We start from the raw sequence: 10,959 nt of genomic DNA on the forward strand, positions 1-10,959 counted from the left end.
GAACAGTCGCTGGAGAAGGATGTCATGCTGGGTAAGGTGGAGGCTCAGAGAAAAAGAGGAAGACCCCCAACGAGATGGATCGGCCAGGTGGCATCATTGATGGCGCTAAGTGTGGCAGTGGTAGTGAGGTTGGCCCAGGATTGGACATTGTTTTGTTCTGCTGTGCATGGGGTCGCTATGAGTCGGCTCTGACTCAATGGCACCTGACAACGACAACAACGCTACCAGAGCTCCTTAAGGAGGTATATACACTTTAGAATAATCAACTATTTGAGATCAACAGGGCAGCAATTATCCAAGAACACAATTCAGAGGGTTAGGAAAGAATGGAGGAATAGAAACAGGAAACACATGGATGAAATGGGGCCAGCAATCACTGTAATCAGTGTGATGAAACAAAATATATATGAATTGGTAAATGTAAAACTAATATCTGCTCTATAAACCTTCACCCAATTTACTATAAAAGTTTAAAAACTAAATTAATAAAGTCATCAGGTCAAAAGCAAAAAAAGCATATGAACAGTTTTCAGGAAAATAAATTTAAAACTAATAGGGTTCCATGAGATGGTCAATTATAAGCTATGCATAAAGACAATCACTTTCCTGGTTATTACACCAGCAATAACCTATTGGAAAATGTAATGAAAAAATTTCATTCACAATAAAAGCAAAAATTACTCTCATTCTCAATAACAATAAAAATTATGGATAAATAAGAGATAAGAATAGTAAAAGATCATACTATGAAAATGTTATAATTCCAGTGAAAGACATGAAAGACGAGCTAAGTCCTGCCTGGGAAGACTCCATTTGATAAAGATGCTAGTTCTCCAGAAGTCATTTATAAATTTAATACAATTCTACTCATGGTTAGAATGTTTTTCTCAAATCATGTTCTGACTCCTAGTCATTCCAACTCATAATGATCCTGTATAGAGCTTCCAAGGAGCAGCTGGTGGGTTTGAACCGCCTACCTTATGGTTAGCTGTCCAGTGCTTATTTTACAGCACTACAGCAGAACTCCAAATCATAGACAAAAATTTTAAAAACCAGGCTTAGAACAAGGAAAAAGAAAAAAATTGAAGGCACAAGTGAACAATGATTCTCTGATCTGAGGACAAAAGAAGCAGGTCAAGTGGCCCCTTTGCTCTAGCTGCTTTTCATCAGGATCGAGCTCTTCCCTCTTTCCTGTCTCCTCTGATCTGAAAGATTGGTGAGGAAGAGGTTTGAGAAAATACACTTCAAAAGGGATAACAAAGTCAAATGCCACCTAAAAAAGAAGGGAGTGGAGAGGATCTAGTGTTGCCAAATCTTGAAGTTGTTGGAGACACCAGAAATCTAGATGTTTGTTTGAATTTCAAAAAGTTCACAACTAATTACATTTAAAAGCATAACAAAAGATCATGCATCTAACAAAATATATGAACAGGAATCAGTCTAAGGCCTCTGAAGTCATGAAGAGACCTGGACGGAATGAAACATCAGCTGAAGTATGGAAGGATGGGAAGATACACAACACTACTTTTTCATCTTCTTATACACCCCACACCTGGATCTGAGAGACCAGAAATGTGCACCTCCGTTTAACCTTGCCAAGGAATGACAGAGAAAATCTTTCATTCTACACCAAATTGGATTAAGAATTTCAAAGATGGTTTGCATGGCTTGTTGTTGTTGTTGTTTGTTTCCATGGAATCAATTCTGACTCATAGTAACCCCATGTGTCAAAGTAGAAAACCAAAAGATTTTCAAAGCTATGACCTTTTGGACACAGACTGCCAGGCCTTTCTTCCTAGGCATATCTGTTTGCTGTTGTGTGCCAATGAGTTGGTTCCCACTCATAGCAACCCTGTATAGGGTTTCCGAGGTTTGTAAATCTTTAACATAAAGCCTCATCTTTCTCCCATTGAGAGGTTGGTGGATTCAAATTGCTGGCCTTTCAATTAGCAGCCCAATGTATACCCACTAAGCCAATTATCAACAAAATTTGTACTTTTGGGGAGAAAATGGGAGCGAGAAACACCAGGTAACGAGAGCACCAATCTATGCTAGACTCTGTGTTGAATGTGCTATATTATTTAATTAGTTATTCTATGTTTATTATCTGTTTTAGACACAGTCTTAGGGCAAGAATTCATCTTTTACAAAAACAACAACTTTTTTTGACTGAAGATTTACAGAGCAGATCATCAGTTTTATATTCAACAAATCATATACTTTGCTGCATTACATGCTTGTAATCCCCTTCATGTTGACAGCATTTTTACCCACTTTAACTATTGCATTCCTCCTTATGTCTTCCCCTGCCTTCATTTTTCCTGTTTACTTCCCTCTTGTTGTCTATTGCCTGCCCGGTCACCCATACCCCTGCCCCACCCCAGCCATTATAGATTGTTTCTTTTATCAAGAAAACCTTTTTTTTTTTTCAACTTTTTACAACACTGGTCTCCTATTATATTTGTCCTTTTGTGATTGACTAATTTCATTCAGCATAATGTCCTCCAGGTTCAACCATATTGTGAGATGTTTCACAGATTCATGATTCTTCTTCAACATTTTGTAGTATTCCATTATGTGTATATACCAACATTTGTTTAACCATCCTTCTGTTGATGGGCACTTAGGCTGTTCCGTCTTTTTTATATGTTTCTGGTAGACAGCATTATTGAAGGCTTCTGTTTTATCCATTCTGCTTTTTATGCCTCTGGACTGTACATTTAACCCATTTATATTCAGTGTAATTATTAATAGATATGAATTGATTGTTGTCATTTTCTGGTTTTTTGGTGTTTTTTTTTTTTTGTGTGTGTGTGTGTGTGTGTGTGTGTGTGCGTGTGCATGATGCTGGATTTTTTGTTCCATATAATTTTCTATGCTGAGTTCATTTTGTTTATGGGTTTTCTTTTCATTTTCATTCTGTTCATGTTTACTGAATCTTTCCGATTTTCCTTTTTTTCTTATTTTGATGCACAAGTGTATTATGAGGGTGAGTAAAAAATTATCCAGACTCCGGTTATATTAAATTACCCATCCACTTACATGGGACATTGAGTGTGCACGTGAAATAATTCTGTCATATAGAGCAGTGACAGTGGATTATGTGCAAACCATTTGCAAATCAGTCATGGCTCTACCTATGAAATAATCCACAAAAGACTTGGGTTTTGGAAAGTTTGTGTGAGATGGGTAGTAAAACAACTCATTGACGAGCATAAACAGAAGCGTTAGAACATCTGCAAACAAAATTTGGACTAATACTCAGATGACGGTAAACATTTCTTTAAAAAAAATCATTACTGGTGATGAGACATGGATTCATCACTATGAACCTGAGAGTAAATGGCAGAGTATGGAATGGAAACATCCTCAATCACTGACCAAGAAAAAGGTCCAAAATCAACCATCAGCTGGAAAATTGATGCTTAGAGATTTCTGTGATTCTCAAGGGCTAGTGTTGGAACACTGTCAGGAAAAAGGTTCAACAATCAACAGTGCTCATTACAGTGAGATGCTCACTGAAGAGCTGAAGCCTAAACTTTAGATTAAATTCAGAGGACGGCTATCCAAGGGTGCTGTGATCTTGCATAGCACACCTCTGCCCACACTGTTGACACAACGCAAAAACTTTGTTTTGAGGTATGAAAGCATCTTCTCTCTATAGTCCTGATGATCTCGCTCCATCAGACTCTCACCTGTTTGGTCCCCTGAAAGCAGCCCTTAGAGGACAAAGATTCATCTCTGAAAAAGAAGTGAAGACAGTAGTGCATTCGTGACTAGCAGCTCAGCCTAAAACATTTTTTAATAAGGGAATACAAAAACGTGTTGACAGATGGACAAGTGTATTGAAAAGCAAGGAGATTACGTTGGAAAATAATGTATTTACCTTTTTTGTAAATTGATCAAAATAAATTCTATAGCTAGAGTGCTGATAATTTTATATTCACCCTCGCATTTTTTCTTTGAGGTTACCCCATAATTTATTAATTTTTTTCCCCTGCTTAAAACAAGCTATTTTATCTTAAAATCTGTACTATTTTCTCTTTTTGCTTTGTAGTTGACTTCATTATACATTGATATCTCTGGTTCCCTATTTTCAATCTTGTAGGTTTCTTGTACTTTAAATACTTCTATATCTGGATTGAGTTATGGGTGGTGTTGTCGCAGATGGTAATCTCAGATTGTTGTCTGCTGTTTTTTCTCAGTCCAAAGAATACCTTAGCATTTTTTATAAAGTTGGTCTGGTAATTACAAATCCCTTTAATTTCTGTTTATCAGGAAATGTCCTAATTACACCATTGTATTTGAGGATATATGATTTTTGGTTGGCAATTTTTTTCTTTCAGAGTTTTGTATATGTCATCCCATTGCCTTCTTGTCTACATGGTTTCTGCTGAGAAAACAGAGCTTAGTCTTACTGGTTCTCTGTTGTAGGTCACTTTTCCTGAGCTACTCTCAGGATTATTCCCTTGTCTTTGATTTTGGAAATGTCTCGGTGATTTTCTTTTGGGATCTGTTTGGTATTCAGTTTCCTATATGCTTATCTTGTCTTTCATGATGTTAGAGAAGTTTTCTTCCAACAACTCTTTGGCAACTTTCTCTGTGCATGGCTTTTCCTGTTCGGAATTTTGATCAGCCGTAAGTTATTCTTCTTCATGGTGTCCCATATAGTTCTTAGGCTTTCTTCATATTTTTTCTGATTGTTCTTCTAGTATACTAGTATTGAGAGATTTATCTTCAAGGTCACTAATTTATGCTTCCATTGCTTTGCATCTACTCCTCTACCCTTTCAATGTATTAACCATTTCTGAGATCTTAGTATTAATCTTTTGGATTTCTAATTGCAGGTTTTGTATTGTTTCAAATTTTTCATTTATTTTGTCTGTTTATTCTTAAGTGCTTTCTTGAATTCTTCTAAATTTTTTACTGTGTTCTTCTTGCTCTCCTCAATCTTTCTGTTGATCCTTTGAAGGTACCTAGTTAACATTTGGAGTCCTGGTGTAGTGCTGTGGGTTAATGCGCCAGACTGCAAAGCTGTTTGAACTGCAAGGTCGGTAGTTCAAGCTCACCAGCTACTCCTTGGAAACCCTATACAGGGTCGCTATGGGTTGGAACTGACTCGATGGTACTTAACAACAACAACAAATTAACATTCTTTCAAATTCTTTTTCAGTTAGTTTCACTACCTTTTCTTCTTCAGAAACATTTTCTGGCTCTGCACCTTGGTCATTTGTTTGAGCCATTCTCTCATTTCTTTGTGTGAGTTACAATTGTTTGTTCTCTCCAAGGCATTGTGGGGTTGTCATATTTGTAAAAACAAACTGTGCAGTTGTTGGACCAAAAAGAGGACAAATCTCCGGTGGGCTCCTGCAATTCAAGGAGCTCACAAGGTGGTTGTGGAAGGGATGTGACAGTAGAATTCCTGGCCCCAAATGGAGTTCCTTTTGGTTTCAGGATTATCTATGTTCGGGGCACTCAATCTTTAAGCAGTCTGTGAAGTTCCTTGATGGAACTAGTTTCAGTGTCTGTTAGTATCACAGAGAAGCTGATTAAATGCCAATCTGGTTGCTCTGTGGATTATGTAGGTCTGGAGTCAAGCCCACCTGAATCCAGGCACCACAGTGGCATACCAAAGCAGTACAGCAATCCCCCAACTCACACAGTGTGGCTTCTAGCCACATAGCTCTGAACTCTAGGAGAGCAGGATCAGCGCTGGGGGTGGATGAGGATGGCAGCTGGCCACACTTATGGTCACCAGGGGAGTGTGGGGGAAAAGAAGAAATTGCACCTTTCCTGTTGCCTGTGTGAATCTTCTCTGCCAGGCCTCCCTCGGCTGCCAAAGTTGCTCACAAAATGGTGGAATTGCATCTGGACAGCTGTTATTAAAACCCAAATATTTATGTGTAAACAGTCATCAGCGATCCTAAAACTCCTCTCTTCACATATTATTCTGAGCTCAGTAGCAGTGGTGGTTTTCTAGCTTTCAACAGAGCTTCTAGGAATATAATTGCTCTCATATAATGAGATTTTGAAAAATCTAACAAAGAAAGGAAAGACTGCTAGACTTTCTAATCTTTGAATTAGTTGATTTTTACTTTGTGCTGAATACAACCCCTACCTGTGGGCCTATGGATTACCCCCTAAATATCAAAAACTACTAAAAAAAGAGAAGCAAAAACTTCTGAGCCTGTTGAAGTTGAAATGGAATTGGAAAGCATACATATGGTTGTTGCATAAATTTCATACTTTATAACCCAGCAATCTCACTCCTGAGAATTTGTCCTATTCAATAGAATAGGGCAAGTTATTCACTAGAAGAAGAAAAATCCTATCTGTATACATATGTTCATTGCATCACTGTCTCAAATAGCAAAGAACACAAGAACAACAAAATAATGGAAACAAAATACACAAGAAAATGGTTTATTACATTATAGTACATGCTGAAGATAAACTATTCTTCAGTCATTAAAAATAATAGTGAAGACTGGGTAATGATACAGAAAAATGTGACCAGATTAAATGAAAAGCAGAATACAAAAGGATTTGAATACTATAATCATTAACTTCGCAGATAGCTATGTCTCCATGTAGACAGGGCTGAGAGGTGATATTCAGAAATGAAAGCAGCATTGTAGGTGGAATAATTTTGAGGTCTTAATACTTACTTGTTTTTTCTAATTTTTCTTTAATGTTGTACTGCCTTTTTATTACATTCCCTCCCACCCCCAAATCAAAGTATATTTGGATTTCTGAATTTTTCCCTAATTCTCACTTAGAGAAGAACAATCCCCTGATTGAAAAAGGAAAGTAACATATTTCCAAATGTCCAAATCTAAAGGCAGAGAGCAAGAAAACAAGGCAGAATCCACCCATGCTGTTAGAAGGACCAAAGATGAACATGGGGAGCTCAAAGAGGAGAGTGAGGGAGAGGCCCCAGCAGGGTAGTTGCCGTGTTCCTGAGGCCATCTGCAGAGAGGCCTGAGTCAACCAAAAGGTCATCACCCCAGTTACCTGCCTCTCCAGGTTAGTGCCTGGCCTCATTTCCCATATGCTCACTTCATAGATACTTGCTGAGGCCTTTCCCCTCTATTGGACACACACACACAGCCCAGATTCCTGAGATGTCACAGACCATGCTCCACTTCAGGAGAGATGTCACAGAGGAGGCCTCTCAGGGGTCATGCCTGCCAGGGAGGAAAAGGTCATCTTGTGACTCATGTCTGCTTGCTCCTCAGCTTCGCTGATATAGAATGTAGCTGGGTCTGCTTTCAGAGATGGTCAGCCAAGACGCCACTGACCCCACAAGAGCACATGACTAAGCCGCATAATTACTTTGTGAAGTAAAGTGAACAAACCAGGCAAACCCTGCTCATAGCAACCCTAGACAGAGTTTCTGAGACTAAATGTTTACAGGAGCAGACAGCCTCATCTTTCTCCCATGAAGAGACTGGTAGGTTTGAAATGCTGAGCTCGAGGTTAGCAGCCCAATTTCTAACCCACAGGCCACCAGGGCTTCTTGAAGAAGAGGGAGCTGGCTAGAAATCCAAGTCAAGCAACCGTTTAGAGCACTCCCTCTAGCACAGAACCCAACCCAGAGTGCTGGCTCCACTCAGTGAGGTTTCCCATTCATTCAGGTGGCCTGAGAAACAGGATTTAGTCCTGGTGTGGTGCTGTAGGATACTCAACCATAACGTCAGCTAGAACTGCAAGGTCAGCAGTGCAAATTCACCAGCCACTCCTCGGAAACCCTATACAGGGTCGCTATGAGTCAGAACTAACTCAACGACACTTAACAACAATAATAGAGGAACCTGGGAAATTATCCAGAAACATAACTCTGAACTCTACTCTCTCCCCCTCAATAGTCTTGGTCCTTGCGCTAGTTGCAAGACGAGAGATGGTTATCTTCCATTCCCAAGGCTCTGCCCAGCTTACCTTCATTCACAGACCATCTTCCAACACTAGTTTCCAGGTAGCATAGTTCATCCCTTATGGTTTTTACTGGTCAGTTTTGATTTCAAACAGAGAACGATCTCTTCTTAGACCTTGCCCCCAACTTCAAGGTCCCTCTTTCCGCTGGTCACAGGCAGTCTGTGATTAAGGGTTGAAGCAGTGATGAACAACTTAATTCTGTGAGGTCAGAGAGGGAGTGGTCACTGAAGTCAAAGCAGGGCATCTGGTAAGTGAAGACTAATGGTTAGGCCTAGTTTCTTTCTTTTACTTCCTCTGTAGTCTTTGGCAAATCATTCACCTTCTCTGTGCCTGTTTTTGCTCATAAAATGGAGCTGGTAATGCTGACTTCTCAGACAGACATACTTTGAAAACAGCAATGTGCTCTGACATTGCTGGTTATTATTACTGTGGACTAGAGTGTTCTGGTGTGGCTCTGTGGGCTAATGCACTGAACTGCAAAGTTGGTTTGAACCACAAGGTTGGTAGTTGAAGCTCATCAGCTGCTCCTTGGAAACCCTATACAGGGTCACTATGGATCAGAACCAACTTGACAGCACTTAACAACAAGAGTGTTCTTAGAAATAGAATATATAAGGTGGGCCTTAAAAGTTCCAAGTTTGATAAGTGGTGTGAGACAAAAAGGCAGCAGGGCGTAACCAAGTTTGACTGAAGAAGGTTTGTGTAGGGAAATAGTTGAGATAGGGTTTCACAGAGAGATGAGCCATAGTTCATTGTTAATAGGGAGCCATTGAACTTCTTGGTCAAGTAAGTAAAAGGGTGAAAATATTGTTTTGAGAAGATTAACCTTGAAGAAGTGTGAAGGATGGAGGAACTGCAAGGTTAGAATGCAGACATGATGATCAATAAGATGAGTGTTGAATATTACAGATGACACGATGAGAACTTGAATGAAGGGCTGAAAAGGAGAAAGCAAATTTCATATATAAACAAAAGGATATGGTGACAGTGTATTAGAAGAAAAGAGGAGTTGGGAACAGTTTTCAGATTTCTCTGATATCAATGCTCACAAGAAAGAGAATATAGGAGAAAGCATTAGTATGAAGGGAAGACTGAGTTATTTGGATATTTAGTTTTTCTGTGGAATGTCCAAGGATAATAACCAGTAATTAAATGAATACGTGAATGTGGAGCTCAAAAATAGAGAAGTGAGCTGATGTCACCCAAGATGAGTTCAGTCAGGAAGACAATACTAGAAAAGCTGACAATGAGGAACATCAACATTTAATTAGTGGGCAGTTTGAAGAACCTGAGAAGATGAGAAATGACCAGAGAATTAGAAGGAAGCCAAGAGTTTTTCAAGAAAAAGCAGTTAAGAGATTAGGTACAACAGAGAGGATAAGCAGTATGAGAAATGGGAAGGGTCCGTTCAATTTGGTTCAGTGCTGCAATTGGTTCACTGATGACCTTAGTAAAAGTGTGTGTGTGTGTGTGTGTGTGTGTGTGTGTGTGTGTGTGTGGTGAGGCTGAGAGCTAGATTGCAGTGGATTAAACAATTAATGTAAAGCAAAAAAATAGACAGGACTCACAGATGCTGTTTTGGGGAGCTTGGTTATAAAGTAAAGAATAAAGATAGTAGATAGAAACTGGAAGACTTTAGGATGGGAAACAAATATTTTAGCAGAAAGGAACAAGGCACAGAAAATAAATAGCACATGGAGGCTATAGTGGGCAGGTTACTATAAGAATTCAATCTTAAACTCTTTTGGAAGAGTCCTGATGTGGTGTTGCAGGATACACACTGGACTGCTAACTGCTAGGTCAATGGTCCAAGCCCACCAGCCACTCCTTGGAAACTCTATATAGGGTCACTATGAGTTAGAACCAACTAGATGGCACTTACAACCACTTTAGACGGAATGAATCACTCCACCACTATTAATGAGGATATATATTGTCTGTCTTCATTGATAATGGTAAAAGGATTCATTCTTAGGTATGGTTGTTGCTGTTTTAAGTGCTGTTGAATCCTTCCAACTCATGGTGACCCTGTATAGAGTTTCTGAGAAGCGGCTGGTGACACTCATGCTGGACTTCTGGTGTGGGACTATACGATCAACAGTGAACTGCAAACCACAAGGTCGGCATTTGAAACCCACTCAACATGTAGTAAATTGTACTAGATTGTGTGATGGCACAAAGGGAGAGGCAGCAGCTGTGAATCAATGAGTCAGAGTTTTCACAGAAGAGATGCCTGCATTGGGTCCACGTTGGGCACGAACCTTTCGTTCAGAAGAGGAAAGAATCACGGGTTTGTTACGTAGGGTCTGGTGAAAATGAAAACATTGTGTTAAGTGCTGCCGAGTAGGTATCCACTCATAGAGACCCCATATAGGGTTTCCGAGAAAGGAGCTCTGGTAGCATAGTGATTACGAATCAGGCTGCGAACCTTAAGGTCAGCAGTTCGAAACTACCAGCTGTTCAGGGGGAGAAAGATGAGGCTTTCTGCTCCAGTAAAGATTTATAGCCTCGGAAACCCTGTACAGGGTCACTATGAGTCGGATTCCGATGACACATAGCCACCACCACCACCAAACTTGGCAAGAGAAGAAAGCCTCATCTTTCTCCTGTGGAGCGACGGACAGCTATAATAGGGACCTTGTGGTTCGTAGTCAGTAATTATGGTATGGAGTCAATGCGCTCTCCAATTAAGACTAGAGGAAAAATATTTAAAGATTATGAACAAAAAGGATCATAAGGCAACCAAGCATATAGTGTTAGCGTTGAGAAAAAGTTATAAAAAATAAAATCTACTACATCCCACAAAAATAGAAGAGAAAGTCTTGTGAAAACATAAATCATTAACAAAGAATGTGATGTATCACAGTCAGCTAGAGATTGCAAAGCCAGAAAGCAATCCTATAGCTAAACGGATACACCCATTATTCATGTTTTCAGAATAATATCGCTAATTTCCTAAGGTAGCGTAGTGGTTACGAATCGGGCTGCGAACCTTAAGGTCAGCCGTTCGAAACTACCAGCTGC

At 39.6% G+C, this 10,959-nt stretch overlaps 1 protein-coding gene across 1 annotated transcript in view; it reads right to left on the reverse strand.

Moving 5' to 3' along the window:
- TRIM66 (tripartite motif containing 66) overlaps nucleotides 1-10,959 on the reverse strand; it is a 78,355-nt gene that overhangs the window by 66,204 nt on the left and 1,192 nt on the right. The window lies entirely within an intron of this gene.

The sequence above is a fragment of the Chrysochloris asiatica genome, unplaced genomic scaffold (assembly GCF_000296735.1).
Source record: "Chrysochloris asiatica unplaced genomic scaffold, ChrAsi1.0 scaffold00219, whole genome shotgun sequence".
In the NCBI taxonomy this organism is placed as follows: Eukaryota; Metazoa; Chordata; class Mammalia; order Afrosoricida; family Chrysochloridae; genus Chrysochloris; species Chrysochloris asiatica.